This window comes from Rhinatrema bivittatum, chromosome 10 (genome assembly GCF_901001135.1).
Source record: "Rhinatrema bivittatum chromosome 10, aRhiBiv1.1, whole genome shotgun sequence".
NCBI classification, from domain to species: Eukaryota; Metazoa; Chordata; class Amphibia; order Gymnophiona; family Rhinatrematidae; genus Rhinatrema; species Rhinatrema bivittatum.
The window spans coordinates 89,997,845-90,016,258 of record NC_042624.1 but is presented as its reverse complement, the minus strand read 5'-3'; the positions used below and the strand labels follow the sequence as shown (position 1 = coordinate 90,016,258).

The 18,414-nt window shown below is 36.8% G+C and overlaps 1 long non-coding RNA gene across 2 annotated transcripts in view; it reads left to right on the top strand.

Annotated features, from left to right (window-relative positions):
- Nucleotides 1–266: 266 nt before the first annotated feature.
- Nucleotides 267–18,414, top strand: part of LOC115099953 — a 403,601-nt gene continuing 385,453 nt past the window's right edge. For both annotated transcript variants that reach the window (XR_003858922.1, XR_003858921.1), the window contains exon 1: nt 267–541. This is a non-coding gene — a long non-coding RNA (uncharacterized LOC115099953). The remainder of the gene's footprint in view (nt 542–18,414) is intronic.

Here is an 18,414-nt window from a genome sequence, read left to right as displayed (position 1 = left end):
TCTTATGTAAAAATTCTTTCAACTGCTTCGTAGCTTACCAATTATTACCCATCTTTCCAGCATCACAGAACAGTTTCTTAAATCTGATCAGATAAGGCTGAATAAATGGCTCTGAACTCGCTGACAGCGATAGTGTTTTTATCTTATAAATGCGGCATGAAGAGGGAGCTGTAGCTCTTCTGAGACGCTGCTCTGCCTAAACCAGCTTCTCCAGCCACGCTTTAGAGTCTCTTGTCTCCTTTTCCTCCCTCTTCTCTCTACTATCTTTTGCCACTCTGCCAGATAAATCTAAATGTAGCTGTTGAAGTGGAGATAATCAATGCAAATCAGAAGCACTGGCTCCCAAAGCTTGATTCTGAAAGAGGGCTTAGCTTCAGGAGGTCACTCGTCCACAGCTCCTCCTCCCATTCTGTTTTTTTTCCCTGCTTGCAAAACTGCTGCATGTACCCAGTGACTGAAAGGACTCAATTTACTGCAAATGCTACCTGCTTTTACTTGCAGCTTTCTTAAAAGCGACTTGCATGCCATCTGTCTTATAAAGGTAGGTAGCCTGATTCTTCTTAAGGACACCGAAGCCCTCCCTTACTTGTCCCCGATCAAATTTCAATGCATTTTATTCAGTATGCAGTCCACATAGCATAAGGCTAAATGTTTGGTGCGTGTTGTTGCTATGCCTAAGGAAAATAGTTAAATGATCAATACTGAAGGTAGCTTCATCTTTTTTTTTGCTTCTTGATATTTTAATAGGTACTACATGGCTACCTTTGCACAGTTGTTTTACCATTTTTATTATTATAATAATAATATTGAATCAAATGGGGGAGGGGGGTTAGATTGCTGTGAACACTAGGTTGTAGTTTCCAAGTACAATAGCATCAGGTGCTTGGAGCCTTGAACTTTATTCAGGTTTCCATGGTGAGTGATAATGCCAGCTATACAAACAGTTTAAGGGGAACAAAACATATGCATTTTAATTCTTGATATTCCTGCTAGAGCTAAAAGTGATGGCCTAACTTTGAATGGGCCTATTATGTTTTTACTTTGAGAGAAATCTATTGTCATTACATTTGTAGCTGTGTCATTGAAGTATTTTGCTATTTATTGACATTATTTAGGATTAGTTTGTAATTTCCAATGCTTAAATGGAGAAGGATTATCAGAGAATCTAGTGAGGCATTTCTCATACTTGCATTATTAAAATGGGCATCTAATGAAGAATGATATCACCTAGAACAGTTTTCTTTCCATTAAAGGTGATTATAACTTAAAATTATGTAGCAAATCAGGTTTGACAGCTTGTCTTTGATACTGATTGTAAAAAAATGTAGATTTTAAAGTACCATTATGTGCACTTATTTGGCCCATCAAGTAAAAACATACATGTACCTTAATTTTCTGACTTAAATGTAAATAAATAGTATTTAAATGAGAAATGATTACTATACATTTAAAGAACCTCTTCTGTCTCATAAACTGGCAATAAATGTCCTAGTTGAAGCTTATACTGAGTCCCAAAGAATGTCCAGAATGTGTATATAAAGACTGCAAACTACAATTATGACTTTTATACATTTTATTTACACATTAGTATTTTTTTATTTCAAAGATTATTTTCCAGGATTTCATAAAATCATAAGCTTACAGGATGGAAAAACATCTTGTTTTTCATTCAATGTTTCTTATTTCATGAACTTACCATTTTATTTAATTAGAGATGTCTGAGATGATGCTTGCCACGTAAAATAAATCAATACTGAAAATGTAGTGCATATGTCTATATCTATATCATATGTGCGTACATAAACATGTACTGTTCAATTTGCGTTTCAAAGCAATATAAAGCTTTCTAATTTACATAATGTACAGAGCAAGAATATCTAATAATTGATATTTGCATGTGCACTGCTGTGCCGGAGGGCAATCATTTCTGTCTCTGGCATTTGCTACGTTACTGTACCTAGGATTTAGGAGATAAATGCCTTCTGCCTTCATAGCATTTAAGTGTTCTTATTGGTATGCAGAGCAGTCCGTGAGTTTGGCAACTGAAAAAAGAAATATGTTTTATAGCAGGGTGCAATTAAAGCCCGTCACAGTGATCTGAGAGGAGTTTGACCTTTCACTCCTATATAGTAATTAAAAATTATTATTTTTTTAATATTTAGCATATCACATTGTTGAATATATTTATAGTGATCAAGGAACAGCATATGTGTATGTGTGTGTGTGAAGTAGTTTAGCACCATACTTTTATACAACTACAATTATGGCATTTTGGAGTTTGTTCATTCTTCCAGGTCTATGATTCTTGCTTTGAAACAGTTTTATTTTGAAATTCAGCAAAAAGGGATTCATATACAAAATCAATTCTACCTACTTACTCCAGGAAAGTGATTTATGCAAGAAGCAAAACTAAATTTCTTCAAAGGAAAATGGACTGGAAATAAGAATAATTGTCCCTTACATGAGTGCCTCTCAGGCTAGAGCTAATGATTATCACTAAAGGTCTGCCATTTTGAATATTGAAATTAAGATAAGAGATATTATTTGGCAAGATTAAAATAGGGATCTCTAACATTCTTTTGGACATGGCTTTCTTAGAAATTGAAAGGCAATTAGCTGATGGGAAGCATTTTGATGCCTTTTCTTCAACAATGTTTTACAGTCACATTAGTACTCCCAAATGAGTCTACAACATCCTTATACATAGTAGTTTCAAATTCCATATTTTATGGACTTCTGTATTTGTTTGCAAGACTCTCAGGAAAATCACCAGTGGACTACTATGCCTCAAACAAAGCTATATATTTTCAACAAAATGGTCACAACTCTTCAACAAATAGTTCTACTTTTACCTGTTGTGAGTTTCTTCCATTTCGGTTGTAAACTTACTATCAATAATTCACTTGAACAACTCTTCCAGATAAGGTACATTTTACTCAACTTTAGTATGCCTTGCAGCAGTCTATAGAATGCAGTCAACATTCAGTTGTTTATAATGCACCCTTGTGTTCATCAATCTCTCCAACTCAAGTTTAACTAGGGACAGTTAAGAGGAAATATTGCCTCTTATGTATGGTATAAAACTTGTGTTAATGACCTTTAGCAGCCACAAAACTTTTCATTAAAACCCTGATTGTTTTGTCTGCACTTATTTTCATACTGAATATTGAGCTCAATGTACTGAACAGTAGCATAAGACATTTTGCCATACTATTTAAAAGCTAGGAAACTGACACAAGCCTAAATCGAAAAATGTATTCTGGTTTTCCTCATAGTACAAAGAAGACATCAACAAACTGACAAGCAATGTAGTAAATAATGTTACTGATAATATCAATGGAAGAAATATTATGCTTCTAAAGCTTACATGCATGCGTGTAACGTATTTCTGTAACATGATGCCTTTCATTATCTCACCCCCAAAATACGAAAGCAGTAGTATCTTGTAAAAATTTCAGGTCTTTCTTCACATGAATTCTAAAAATGATTACTGTTGTAGAAAAGCTTATTTATACCTCAAGGGGTTAAGAACTGAATCAGATTTGTAATTGACTGACTCACCCACTGACAGGCTTTGAAGTTTTCCTCCATTTTTTTCTAAGGGACAAGATTGACATCTCTTTATATGTTTGGAATTCTTCAGTGGGTTTAAAGTGCTTGGTAATGACTGAAATTAACCTGAGGCTTTCTCTCTCTACCTTTTCTTGGAACATCATTGATATTTTTTGTAGCAGTTAAAAACAGTTTTATGCAAACAACTGTTCTCTTCAGAAAAAAGATATTCTTCTGTCTTGTCCTGCCTTTCGTCATAATCTCCAAGGGTGGCTGGTGGAATCCTCCTTTACATACCTTTCTTTTCTGAGTCTAAATGAAAATTTCCCCTTCTTTATTGCAGCTGAAACCTACCAGAATATTGGAGGGACAGATAAAGGAAATAAATGGAGTGGCATTGCACCTTTTAAATGGTTTCCCTGAGAAACACTAGACATGGTTATCTGGCCTGGTGTCAGAGGGTGTTATCTCCTAGTGAAGAAATGAGCAAGAACAGATTCATACATAAAGCAATTGTTTCTTTACTCCTGCCAATTATTTTGGGTTAGTTTTGAACTCTCCCCGCTTTTCCCTCTCAATGAGAAGATTAACAAGCACACACATTACAAGGAGGGGACCTAGTTCAAAAACTATGTTCATTAGATCTTTGGACATAAGGGAACTAATATTTAAAAAAAGAAAAAGTGACTAAAGCTAATACAGGGTAAAGGATTGCAAATGTGCCAAATCACTGTGTCATAATTACAAAATATAAGCACTGAAGCATCCAGTCTAAAACATTTTAAGTCTGTGTTTCTAGATTTCATAGCACATCCTAGTAGCATGTATCAGACAGTGTGAACTTGCTTTGCATACCAAGTGCATATCTCCTCATAAATCCAACAACAGAGAATGCATTTGTAAAGGTTATTTTGGCATATATGGTTCTCAAGAATAAATATAAAGACACAGGAAGAAAAGAAATTACATACTATAATTATATACTGTATTATTGTGCCAAGGACTGATATAAGCAGAATGCTATTGTGCAGAATACCTAATGCACTGAGGTGGTGAAAAAATTCACATGTTGCTACAGGTCTTGTACACTAAGAAATACTACCATGAGTACAAAAATGTTGAAAACTCCAAGGCCTTTATCTAAGAAATGTGAAAGTGTGCACAAAATTATGCACAAGCACATATCTCCAAGGGACACAGCTACATGTCTCCTGAGCTGATCCGCATATATATTTTTGCAGCAGGAGAGAAAATACTGCAGCTTGTATATCTCTAGATATTTGCCTGGTTACTTATGTCAGGAATTTTTCAGAATAGAAGCTTTAATGAACAAGACTCTTAGGAGATGACCTTATTTGTCATGAGTAGATGTTTCATGAGCCAGATTGGTGTGATTGCAATTTTAACTGACCATTAACACATTTCTCAAAATGTACCACATTGTATGTTTTGTTCATGGAGCATTTTCTAAGGTTAAACTAAACTTTTTAAAAATTATGTATTATAAAATTATTAATTTATTGAAGGATAGGTCAACCTGCCATATTTTATGATTTGCAGAACAAATCCTTTTGATTCATGGGATGGTTATCATATAAATGAATAAAATGTCTTTGCATGCTGGGTTTAATTATTTCCAGAACTGTTGCTTCCAAATGCATTTATATCCCCTCCCCAAGCCAAACAAAGAAGCCTCTTGTGCATCGCGTAAACAGTCAGAGGGAGATGAAAGTGAATTACTGGAAAGAACAAGAGAAGGGGAAATAGGAGAGAGACTAGGGGGAGGATACGTGGGGAATTGATTAGATTTTATAGGCTCCATATCATATATTACGTTTCATCCCCCAAGTATGGTTTGCATCACCCACATGCAAAAGAAATAGCTTGATACCGTAGTTACAGAGACATGAATTTGTATAAAACAATTTTCGAAAATGTTTCTGAGCTTCCTAGAATAGCATTCTCCCATTGACTCAGCAAATCTGGTTTAAGGATTTATAGCATGTCTGTAATGAAGGATGAAATGTTCAGCCTTTCTTATTATCCTAGAAATAAAATACCCAAATAAGAACTTTATCACATACATATCTCTGAATGTTATATGGCTGGTGACTATGTGGGTCAAGTAGAAAAAAAAGACTATACAGAATCTAGCAGAGTATTGAGATAGCATCATGGGAAAGTACAATTAATTAATCTAATATGGGTTGCATATATTGTACAGATTTTAGGGTTCTGCACATTTGGTTTTAATTTCTTTTGAAATTATGTAAATAAGATTCCATTAAAAGTAAAAACAGCATTGGTTTTCCCAGGATTTATTCTTTGTTTATTGTATAAACTGTCATATGTAGAAAAAAAAAAGTGAAGTAATTTTAATAGAAAAAAAATAATCCACTAACTATAGCATATCAACCCTGTTTAATTTCCTATGACTGATTTTAGTGAGTGCACATTTAATGTAATGATGTCAGTAATGACTGAAAAACATGTATTAAACAGTGCTCACTGTTGGTTATCTATCAGGGTAAGTCTGTTTATTTCAGAAATAGCAGTTTGACAACCTCCTGTTGCTAGTCGTGAAAGTAAATGCTACCACCAGATAGTCTTAGTAGGGTTCTATCAGCGGAATGCATTTTTTAAAGTCTTGCTATGACATTCCTTTTTCCATTTTTTTCCCAAAGGTGTCTTAAAAAACATGGATTGAGCAGAGCAATTTATGTACAGCTTAAGGCTAGAAATATATGCAGAAAAGGAAGCTTTGCAAAAGGAGACAGTAGACTGTAGGATTATATTGCCGTTTCCCCTGTGCTTGTAGTTGGGTTCATGGTTAGGACCATCAGCACTGATGCACTTGTATTTTCCCTTCACAAAAAGTTAATTTTTAAATATGGGAATCATAGTTACATTTCTTTGTATCACCATCAGTTTGTAAATAAAGGAAATACAAAAAAAGATTGTTGATCGATGTCGTTTTTAGTATTCCTAGATGTCAAGCTTGTACTATCAAGCTAAACCATGATGAAACTGAAAATTGTTTACCAAGCCTAAATATATTCTGTGTGGCCGAAATGCAATTTGATTATTGCAAAAATGTTACAAAATGTTAATTAACATAATAAAATACTGATACATCTCAAACAAAATACATGAACTAATGGCTCAATGCAGTCTATTCAAGCCCTTCAGGTTTTTTTCAGTCTTCTTTCTTTTAAATTACTTTGTTCATCCCTACTATAAATATGTTTCTGAGATGCTTTCTACTCCTAAGATTTTGCAAATCTTCAGATTAATTTAGATCTCTATTTGTATTTGCATATTTTGCATCATCATGTTTGCTATAGATTAAATAAATGGTCGCTGTCATGCATAATCAAGAAAGTACTTTAGAAATCAGGTTTCAATTAAAAAAAAATCCCCAATGATTAGATGTAGAAGTTTGTTTATAGAAGTCAGTATATCATTTTGTAAATGGAAATCACAAATCAACAAATTAGCCTGAGCAGAAAGGGTTACCCAAGTCAATAGAAGCAGAAACATATTTGATTTTCATATTACTGTGTTCTGGGCCTATTTATGTGCCATAAAACATGGTACTTGGGGTAATTTTTGTACTACTATCATTATCATTTGAGCTGAAGGCATGACATGAATAGCAAGTGTATGTTAAACGAATGCAGTACAATGAGTTTATTTAGCTTCCTTAGTATTATAATCCTGTATGTAAAAAATCAATAGCATGGATAGATTTCAAAATATCACATTTGTTTTCTAAAAATAGATTGCATGCACAGAAATAGTTGCTGTAGGTTTCACAGTTGGATTGCTCATGAAACCTACCTAAAAGAAGAATTCAGTATGCAGCTATGGAGACTAGGGCAGTATCAATATTTGCTGGAAATAATATTATATGCCCTCACAGCTTTATACAACAGTTTAAATCAACATTTTACAAGGATGGAAAAGTAGACAAGTCAAATCTACTAATGGTATTCTCTCACTTTGTGTCAATGAGAAAAATGCTTGGGGCATTTGATACCCAAGTATGAAAGCAGGGAACATAAAACAATCTTTCATACAGAACAGGTTTAAATCTTGGAATGTTAGAGAACAGAAGGATTAGGTTGCAGTGAACATGAAGAAAAGGCTAGGAAAGTTTCTCCTCCAATGAGATTACAATTGAAAAGAAAAAACTATAGAACTGATAAGATACAAGAGGAAGTAGTGATTAATTGAAAGGAGCAATAGAATGGCTTAAGAACAGGAAAAATCACAATGGGCAGAAGCTAAAAGGAAGAGAGGGATGGATGAAGGAGATAAAAATGTACATAAAATTCTAGATAAAAGAGATATGTCTCTTCTATCACTTCTTCTTATCCCATAGACAAATTCTAATAGAAAGTTAGAATACAATTTGATTCATTTTTCTACAAACTTCATTCGCCACTCATATAAAAATAATCATTGAAGCAAGTTTCCCATTTTTCTAAGTTGGTGACTCCTGCTTTTCCTATTTTAATTTTATTTTCACAAAAAGAAAAGTAGTATTTTTCTCAAAATTGTAATAGTTAATGATAAAAATGTGCATTTTAAATCATTAAATAAAAAAAAGCAGCCACAGAAGCAAAATGATTTTGAATGCTATGCCTGTCTTTAATGTTTTCTACATATTTGTTCTGCATAGATATCACATTACTATATTTTCTCTTTCTGAAGGCAGGGGTTAGTGAACTTTCTAAGTGAAACTCCCAAATATGCATAAAATAAAGTTAGAATTGTCTAGTTTAGTTGACGCTTGTAAGTATATTTAAGCTGGTACAGTTCCCTTCTTTTAAGCTGCTAGATCTTTTCTCATTTTCATTTCACATTCCTTGCCTGATCCTCTCATCCTCCCCTTCTCTGTCTAGTCCAAGATAAATAAAGCATGTATACTGATTGTGGAATTTTCAAATAGCAGGAATTCTTTAATTGTCTCTAAGACTTTTTTTTAAAGACATAATTCTGTAGATATTAGGGGATCTATTTACTATTGTGCATTGGTGCTAACGTAAGCATTAATGCATGTTAAATATCTGCATTAGTTAACACAGCTGCTTAGATAGCATTAAATCAGTGTTAATATGCTTGCATTAATATCAACACTAAAGTGTATATTAATGAAGTAATGACATGCAAAACTATGCAAATTCTCATTATCTGTTACCTGAAGAAACCAGCATTATGCTAAATACTGAAAAAATTAAGGCAAGTGCATTAACACAAAAAAATTAATTATACCTTCAGAAGTGGTTAACGCACATATTAAAACTGAGCGTTAATGTGCCAATTTTAACACTTAGTTTAGTAAACAGTCCCCTAAGTCTCATAGAAATTCAAGTAGGCAGCATGTATGTTATGCATTATATGCATGAGTGGAACTATAAAAGGGCTGCAGAGAATTCAAAATTCGACTGCAATACTCATCACTGGGGCTGGTGTGAGAGAGCACCACTGGCTCCCAGTTCATCATAGACCACAGTTTAAGATTATTTGCTTGGGTTTTAAAGCTCTTTATGGTTTGGCCTCAGTTTATTTGACATGGAAACTCTCCCAGAAAGTTCTGGCTCACCACTTAAAATCATGATGTGAATGCCTAGTTTAAGTGCCCTCTTGCGAATGTAGGCTGGTAAAAAAAATTGTGGAGCTGCAGCCTTTTGGAATGTCTTACCTAATGACTTAAGACTGGAGACACATTATTTAAAATTCTGATGGATGTTGAAAGCCCATGGCTTTTAGATAGCTTTTAGATGGCTTTCAATTAGATTTTCCATCTATTTCCTGTCAGTGGATCTGGGAAGTTATTCTTGTTGCAGAATGGCCCTGTTTAAGGGGATAATTATGGTTTGATCTTACATTTTGTTTTGTTTATTTCTTGTTGTTGTTGCATTTTAATTTATTGTATTGAATATTGATGTGTATTTATATTATTGATGTTTTTTACATCACCTGGAGCAAGGGACAGATGATTTAAAAGATTGCCAAATAAGTAAGAAGTAGTTGAATAATTCTGTTCCTCTGAGATCATTTACTGAATGGGATCCCCTGAATTTTATTTGTTACCTGAAAAAACAAGGTCATTTCAAGTTCTCATTATGGTAATGAGTGGTTTTTTTTGTAGTTCAGTTTTAGCAGGGTGTAGTACATATCGCATTGGACTACAGTGCCAGTAGAACTAGTATATAACTAAAGCTCTTTAATAGTATGCCCTGTCTAGTCTTACATAATAATTATTTCATAAGGGGCATACTCAACAGTTATAAATCCACAGGAAGCCACATGGTAAGGTCTTCATTACAGCCCTTTAAATTCAGTGGATAAATCAGTAAACTAATAAATGAAAACAAAAGAATTACAGAGTGACTATTGATATTTGTGCAGTGCTCTTTTATTCACAGCATTCCAGTTCCCCTTCCTAGGGTGACATAACAGCCAGGAAATCCCCTAGATGTTCTCAGTCTATAACAGACTTTTTATCTCCCTAAAATTAGCCAAACTAGCAAGAGTGGTCTTAAAATTAGTAGATGTAATTGGTCAATTTATTACTCTTGAACAGAACATTACATAGATTCATTTGTATAAGTTTTAATTACCTTCAGTTTCTTCCTAGCTAAAAGGCTTTTCTTTGTGTGCTTCCGCTGCAATACCCCCAACTACCAAGCATATGACCTTAAATACCAATATAAAATAAAACATACAGATAGGATAAGTTGAATTTTATCAAAGGTTCAGCACAAAAGCTTGTGTCCTCTCAGTACAAAGGGATATGCATGCTTCCTTTATCTTATAGTCTCAGGTGGCTACATTAACAAACCAATGTTTTATGCATTTCATACATAATGCTCCATGTGATTACAAAATCCAGAATGGCAAGTTGAATGAAGTTTGCCTAAAATGAAAAGAAAGCATATGCTACTGAGAACTATCAGCCTGTTCCTATATCTTCTGTGAGATCTGTGCAAGTCAGTCTTTTGGAAAGTGCTCAAAGACAGATCAAATGTGATAATAAAGGTTCACGATCCTTGCAGGTCTGCCCTAGAAATAGTACCTTAGAAATGCGAGGTGTGAAAGAAAGGCAAGCTGTGCCAGAAACTGATTAAATTTCAGTCATCTATTCAAAGCAGTCCCTGGTTGCTTGTAAAATGCTCCATATAATTACAGTAACTACAGTTTTTAAAGCAATTTACACATTGGCCTTTATCATAGGTGTCTCTTTGTGGGTGCATTTCAGCTCCAAAATCAATATACTTAAAATTAAGTTTAATAAGATTTATTAATTTTAAGGCATATGGACTTCTGAAAGTCAATATCAAATATTTTTCTGCTGATACCTCTTGGTATTTCAGAAAGATTAGATGTAATCAAATGGATTGCACTCCATATGTTAAACTATCGGTGACCTTTACTGTATACCAGTTATACATACTGAGAATTTCTAAACTGTTAGGGACTGTCTCTGTACTGAGGAAAGTGGCTTATTTTAATCTGGAGTACTCTACAGCAATAGTAATTCTTGTCTTGAAACATTTCTCTCAATCATTTTCATTTTACAAGAAGTATGTAAGTAGTTGTCATCTAGGGCCTAGAAATGACTAAGATTTCAATCTATGCCAACATTAGAGACAGAAATGGCCAAATAACTTTGATCAAGATATATTTAGAAATCAATGTGCTAAGTAATATAATACAATTCTTAATAAATTATAAACAAAAGATACAATTAAATATAGTTTATCTTTTCTACATTAATAATATGAGGCCAATATCTGTCATGGCTGATATCCTAAGGATGTTGCTGTTGCTGCTGTTATAATGTAGTAATCATTGTAAGCAAAAATGCACAAGGTTGGTTATCTGTAACACTCAAATCAGTCAATGCTATATGTACTCAACTCTAATGAGAGGCCTCTGGCCCAGTGATTACAATAAGGCTGTCTCATCAGAAGTAGAAAAATGTTTGCTCCGAAAACTGATTGAAAGACAATATTTATTCTTACAGCCGTAAGTTTCACAAACTGCCCTGTCTAGTTCAGTCCAATCAGTATAATGCTGGAAAACTGATAAGGATGAGAGGTCAGAAATGACCAGAAATGATCTCAGTGCATTACAGTCGTGATGTTACTCTTCTTTAGGAATTCTTCAATCCTTGTTTTAACCTATAGGAAACAGAATTACTGTTAGTGTGCCTATGTGTGCTAATATCCATAATACTCATTTGTAGGGGTGTGCATTTGTTTGCAACGTATTGGTAATCCGCAACGTATTTGTTGTATTCGTGGGGGTCGTGAAACGTATGGCCAGAGCCTTCTTGTGCTCCTACCATGTGACAGGGGCCGACCAATGGCACCGGTAGCCCCTGTGACATAGTAAGGGCAAAGGCTATCTGTGCCATTTTGAATACCGGCAGCCGATGGCCCAAGTGCAGGAGATTGCTTCAGGACCCCCGCTGGACCACCAGGGACTTTTGGCAAGTCTTGGGGGGTCAGGAGGGTGGGGGGTTGTAGTTAATTAAATTGAAAGGGTTGGGATGGGGTTTTTTGGTCCCCCGAGAACGGATGCAATGGATTTGGGTCTCGACAAATACAAATACCGAATGGGACAAATCCATCCCTGCTGCACATCCCTACTCATTAGGCATGACATACAGATGGGAGATACTGAAATTTCTATTATTGCCTTTTAGCCATACTGACTGACCACAACATATCTGTAGTACATTCAAATAGTTTCATGCACTCCAATATACGCTGAATACTAAGTTTAATACAGGAAGCAAGCTGCACAGCCTTCTTTCAAAAGTTATCAGTCGAGCCTTGTTTGCTAAAATGTTGTAATACAAATAGATACTTTCTGAAAAAATAAATGGAATGTAAACATAATAAAAACTGAAAGGGGAAAATCAGATATTTACTGCTGAATGTTTATAATTGTATTCTTCATTTAATAACTCCCTTGCTCACTAAAGATAACTTCTTAGTGCCAATAAGTTGACAAAATGTATGTCCCATAGACTTAGAATACTCCATATTATTACATTAGCTAAAGATTTTTAAGTAACTTATCATTTGTCCTGAAGGTCAATGGGCTTATTCAGGAGAACATTTACATATTTCACACTGCTAAAAATAAATAAATTCAGGATATTTAAGGGGTGGAGACCCAGTAATTGATCCATTAATGCCCTCCAATCCTCCCACAGAAGAGTCCACAAAGAGTTATGCACCCAAACACTCACATTTTTTATTCATTGCTCGGAGCCCAAAAATCTTATTATGTCTCATTGGCCCTAATCTGCCATCATCTACTGTGTTACTTTATATATCCAGAACATTTTTTGCTGCAGCAAAGTAGCTCCCATTATAGTATGTGAGGGCAATTTGGTTATTTCTTCTTTACTTATCATGGACAAATTGGCAAAATTAGTTCAAACAATTGATTTCATTTTACTATCTGACCATGGTTCTTACCTGTCTGGGTGACCTCATAGCTAGTTGTATTTTCAGGATGCTCACAATGAATATGCATGAGAGATATTTGCATACATTAAAGACCAACTATATGAAAATCTATCTCATTGAGAGCAACCTGAAAATCCAATTAGCTATGGGGTTATGGAGACAGATTTAGAAATGACTGTTCTATTATGTGCCATGAGAAGAAAAAGTAACAAAACCTTCTGTTGTGGAAAACATTACTGGTTGTAGTTATGGCAAAAAATACTTTTAATTAAAAAAAATACCATATTCTAACCAGGCAATAATAATGCTTACCTTGTTCAAACATTTCCATGCTTTATTATACTCCTTCTCATTTTGTACAAAATGTGCCATTAACCTACAATTTCAGTAATGTGTTACTACACACTAAGCTAAAATCCCACTTTGATACTTTTATAATGTTAGAAATGTTCTGTGTTCAATACAGTCCTTAAATTCATCAAGGTCTATATTGTCCTGCCAAGTCAGCATCACCTACATAACTTTCTTCCTTTTTAAGATAACAGCACAACATTAAGAAGCTGTATAATCTGTCTTCATAGTGGTATGCATAATATCTGAAAAATATAGACCATTTTTACATACATCCATTCAAAACATGTCCAAAGAGCATCTGTCTTTCTATACCAAAGCAACCACACTAACTTACCTATTGACTATACATCAGAAAGATATCACATGGATTCTACTCAGCACAGCAATGACATTGTCCATGGCTCTCAAAATACATAGGCATTTATATCATTGGTAAAATCTATATGAATCTGTCACTTTAAATAATTTGACCAAACTTGCACAGGAAGTTTCTTTGTAGAGAGCTAAAGAGACAAGTATCATGTCACTGTCAGACTAGCAGCAGGTTCAAGGATGATCTGGATGCAGGGGAAGTCTAATTAAGCAACTGGTTACCATGAAAACCACTTCAGTAATCCAAGCTGGTGTGCATTTCCAGATCATGCCTGACTCCTCCATGATGAAACACAGCTAGCAGAAGAGAATGTGGAATAAAACCATGTAGGATGGGCACACTCTAAAGAGCATGTCACCCTCTGATGAAGACAAAAGTAGTGATGTGGAGAGGATCAGGGTAAATATGGAGAGGAGCAGGGTACAAAAAAGTATGCCTCTCCTTACAGTTGGACAGATCCACTGTTTCCTGGATCTAGCTATTCCATGAGCATGGTACATGCAGGGCAAAGAAAGCACAAGAAGCATTATGAACACCATCTGGTCTACCGCTGCCACAACTAACATGAAGAGGTTAAAAGTTGAATACTCCTCACTCACAGCCTATCTCTTTAGAGACAGTAGAGGATGATCAATAACACAACAGCAGACACATCAAATAATACTCAATAATTAAAGTTCATAAGGATCAAAGGACACAGTAGGAACGGGCTACGGGTCGCTCCACGATTTTGCTGAAAAAGTTTGACCTAAAAAGGAAAAATGCCACCGAAAAGGAAGGGGAAAGTCAGGGTTTACCCCTCGACCCCTCCAACTAACTTCTGCGGCTTACCAGGAGATTACCCGTTTTCTTACTTCCTCCACCACATTACTACCAGGGATCGAGGAGACCTTGGAGCGGAGCCAGCAGAGAGGGGAGTCCGCTCCGGAGGAGATAAGCCTGAGTCCGGACCTGAGGGCTGCACCAAAGCAGGAAACTGGTCGGATGTTTCAACTTGATGCGCCGGAGAGTGGTTCTGCTTCCGGAGCATTTGCAGAGTTACCAACGCTAACGTCGACTGCTGTGCCAAGTGCACAGGAAAACAACGCAGCCGTCCCGGGAGAGGTGAACCAAGTTTCGGGAACAACAGAGACTGGCCATGGAGAAGGGGCTACTGGGGTAAGTCCCGCGGATATTTTCCTGCCTTTACCCCGGGTAACCTCCCCAGTTGCGGCACCCCTAAAAATCCCAGAGTGACCAGAGACTGTGACAAATGCAGCGTTGTGGGATTTGATGGTAGGGGTTGCGACCGTAGTTAATCAAGTTAATGAGAAAGTGGAAGTGTTAGCTTCTCAAGGGACTCAAAATTCACAGGAAATCCAACAGAAATTTGATTTGGTTACAAAGAGAATTGAAAAACTTGAAGAAAAAGAACAGGAAAATCTAAATTTCAAAGCTGCTGTTGCAAAGGACAATCAATTCACAGCGAGAAGGATTGAAGCACTGGAAAATGATCATAGACAATTAAATATTAGGATATTAAACTTTCCTCGTGTAATAGGAGAAAATCCTTATATATCACTGAAAAAATTCCTGAAGGAAGTTTTGGGGTTCCAAGAGGAAAATTTGCCCAATATTAATAGATGCTTCTTTCTGCCTAATCGAACTTCCCTTCCTACTTCAAATAGAGGAAATATTCAGGAAAATTTAACCGATTTCCTAGAAAATTCTGAACTAGAGGTTATAGATAGACCTACGTTATTAGTTTCCTTAATATCACTAACAGATGTTCAGTTAATCATGAAAAAGTATTTCTTGAAATTTCCCACTCTCTTTCTTGGTGAAAATGTGAAGATTTTTCCTGATTTGTCCCCAATTACTCAAGGAAGGCGAAGGGAATTCTTAACCCTTCGCCAACAGGCAATTGCATTGGGTTATTCCTTCAAATTAAAATTTCCATGTAAATGTATTTTAAGGAAAGGACCAGAAGTTAACATATTTTTCACTTCTCAACAGCTAAACAATTTTCTAATATCTAAATTACCCCTTACATCTTCCCCAATAGATACGTAAAAAGTGGTGGATAGATGTCGCTTTTCCTTAAAGGAATAATTAAGTTTATTTAATGTATTCAGTTTGCTATAGTTCTCTGCAACACCGGATCCTATTTGTAGGTGGAAACACTATATATATATTGATTTATAAGTTGAGGACTTATAGAATTTAATTTATTTCCTTTTTGGGAGTGTATAAACTCATTTATTTCATTTTAATGATATGCTTTATGTTATTATATTCTATTTGTTAATATTTCTTACAAGCAAAATGTATGATTTTGTAAGTTAAAACTGATAAATAAAGAATTAAAAAAAAAAAAAAAAAGGATCAAAATCCCCCATTGTTCAAACATGGGAATCTTTTGATTTCCAATCACCCTGAGATGTCTTGGATTTTTGTGGTGGTGGTAGTGGTGGTGGTGGTGGGGGGGGGGGGGGATACACAAACTTTATCCTCACTCTGTCATATACACACATTCTGTAACATGTACATGTTCATTCTCTTTTTGACCACAACAGCACACTGAGCCGACAATTTCAATGTAATATAAAGCTGCAGAGGGACTTTTAAAAATCTTCACCCTCCGGCGCCGTTTCTAACTAGCTCCTGCTGCCCCTACTCACCTAAAGCTGCAACCGCTACAGCGATCACGAAGGGAGGCCTGCGCGATCGGCGCCCAGACCCGTCGGGGTAAGGCCTTTTAAATTCCCTTCCCCCCGGCGAGCCTGACCGTCGATCCCGCGGCTTAGCGGCAGCCCCACGATACCAAGGCCCGCCCACCAACGCGAACAGCCAATCAAGCTGCAGAGGGACTTTTAAAAATCTTCACCCTCCGGCGCCGTTTCTAACTAGCTCCTGCTGCCCCTACTCACCTAAAGCTGCAACCGCTACAGCGATCACGAAGGGAGGCCTGCGCGATCGGCGCCCAGACCCGTCGGGGTAAGGCCTTTTAAATTCCCTTCCCCCCGGCGAGCCTGACCGTCGATCCCACGGCTTAGCGGCAGCCCCACGATACCAAGGCCCGCCCACCAACGCGAAAAGCCAATCAAGCTGCAGAGGGACTTTTAAAAATCTTCACACTCCGGCGCCGCGCCGGCGTCGCACGCCAAAGGAGCGCAACAAAGGGGCCTGCCCCTTTGTCTCGCCCCTTCGGCGCGGCCCCGAGGAAGCCCCGAGTCTACATCCTGGTCTTAGGTCTGATTCTATAATTCCATTCCATCTTTGTCTGCCCTCCTACCAGCTCATTCAACATATCAGCACCAACAAATCAAAGCACAAACATCACTAAAGAACGGCTTTAACTTTCAAGCCCCAGCTATCTACAAAAGAACTGGTAAACCAAACCACATTCAGGTAGGTAGTGGCACCAGAGACTCCAAGCCCCTGATCTGCACAATCCAAACCAACTTCACAAAGAAAGCTCGCAGAATTTCCAGATTTGCCAGCAGACTCCTCAGAGGATCTTTAACATCTCATTATACGTCCACCCAATACCACCAGGTCGTCTTTAAGCTTCCGCTTAACATTCGCCCATCTTTCTCCGGACTGCACTCGCCCAACATACGCCCATCATACATACAGCACTCTTCTAACATTATCCGCCCAGCACTCTTCAAACCACATTCATCCAGCTCTCTTCAGACAGCATTCGCCTAGCACTCCTTTTTGACCGTAACAATTCCTACAGTCTTCCACTTCAGCCACTTACATCCCAACATGCACCCCCTCACAATTCCCATCATCCACAATCCCAAATGGAGAATACCAAAGCCCCCTTCCCCCCCCCCAACACAATCGTCAACAGAGGCTCAGGCCCATCTTGCTGACACCACTCACTCAATTCCTTGGACTAACTCTCTTCTCACTCACATTGATTAATGCACAATCGATCGCTAAGAAAAGTCATATATTCAACGACTACCTATCCGATACAAAACCTGACATCTGTGCTATCACAGAAACCTGGTTAAAACCCTCCGACACTGCACTAATAAATCAGTTACCCATACACGATTACGATGTTCTCTCTATTCCCAGACCTAAAAAAAGAGGAGGTGGACTTCTCCTTGCAGCCAAAAAAACACTGGGTCTGACTTTGCAGACTTCCAATAACATATCAAAGATTGAATTTGCCCTATTCAACTCAAAACATCTGACTATCGGCCTAATCTATGCTCCCCCCGGAATACTGGAAGCTGACCCATCCTCCATCATAGAACTTACAGCAAAACACCTAAATTCCACGAAACCTACCATCCTCATGGGAGATTTTAATCTGCACGTAGATATCCAACCTCATTCTACCAACTGTAAAACTTTTCTCTCCTCTCTCAACAATATGGGTTTCAGACAAATAGTGACTGAACCAACCCACAAAGCAGGCCATACGCTGGACCTTATCTTTATAAACGAAGGTATCACAACCCACACCACTCCAACTTGCACTCCAATACCTTGGTCAGACCATCGAATTATATCATCGGTTTTAAAAATAAAAGAACTTCCACCACAATCCACACAACTTATAACTATATCGCTTAGGAAACAGTGCTCAGGAGACCAACTCGGTGAACACCTAGCCAAGGAACTTGAGCACCTAGACCT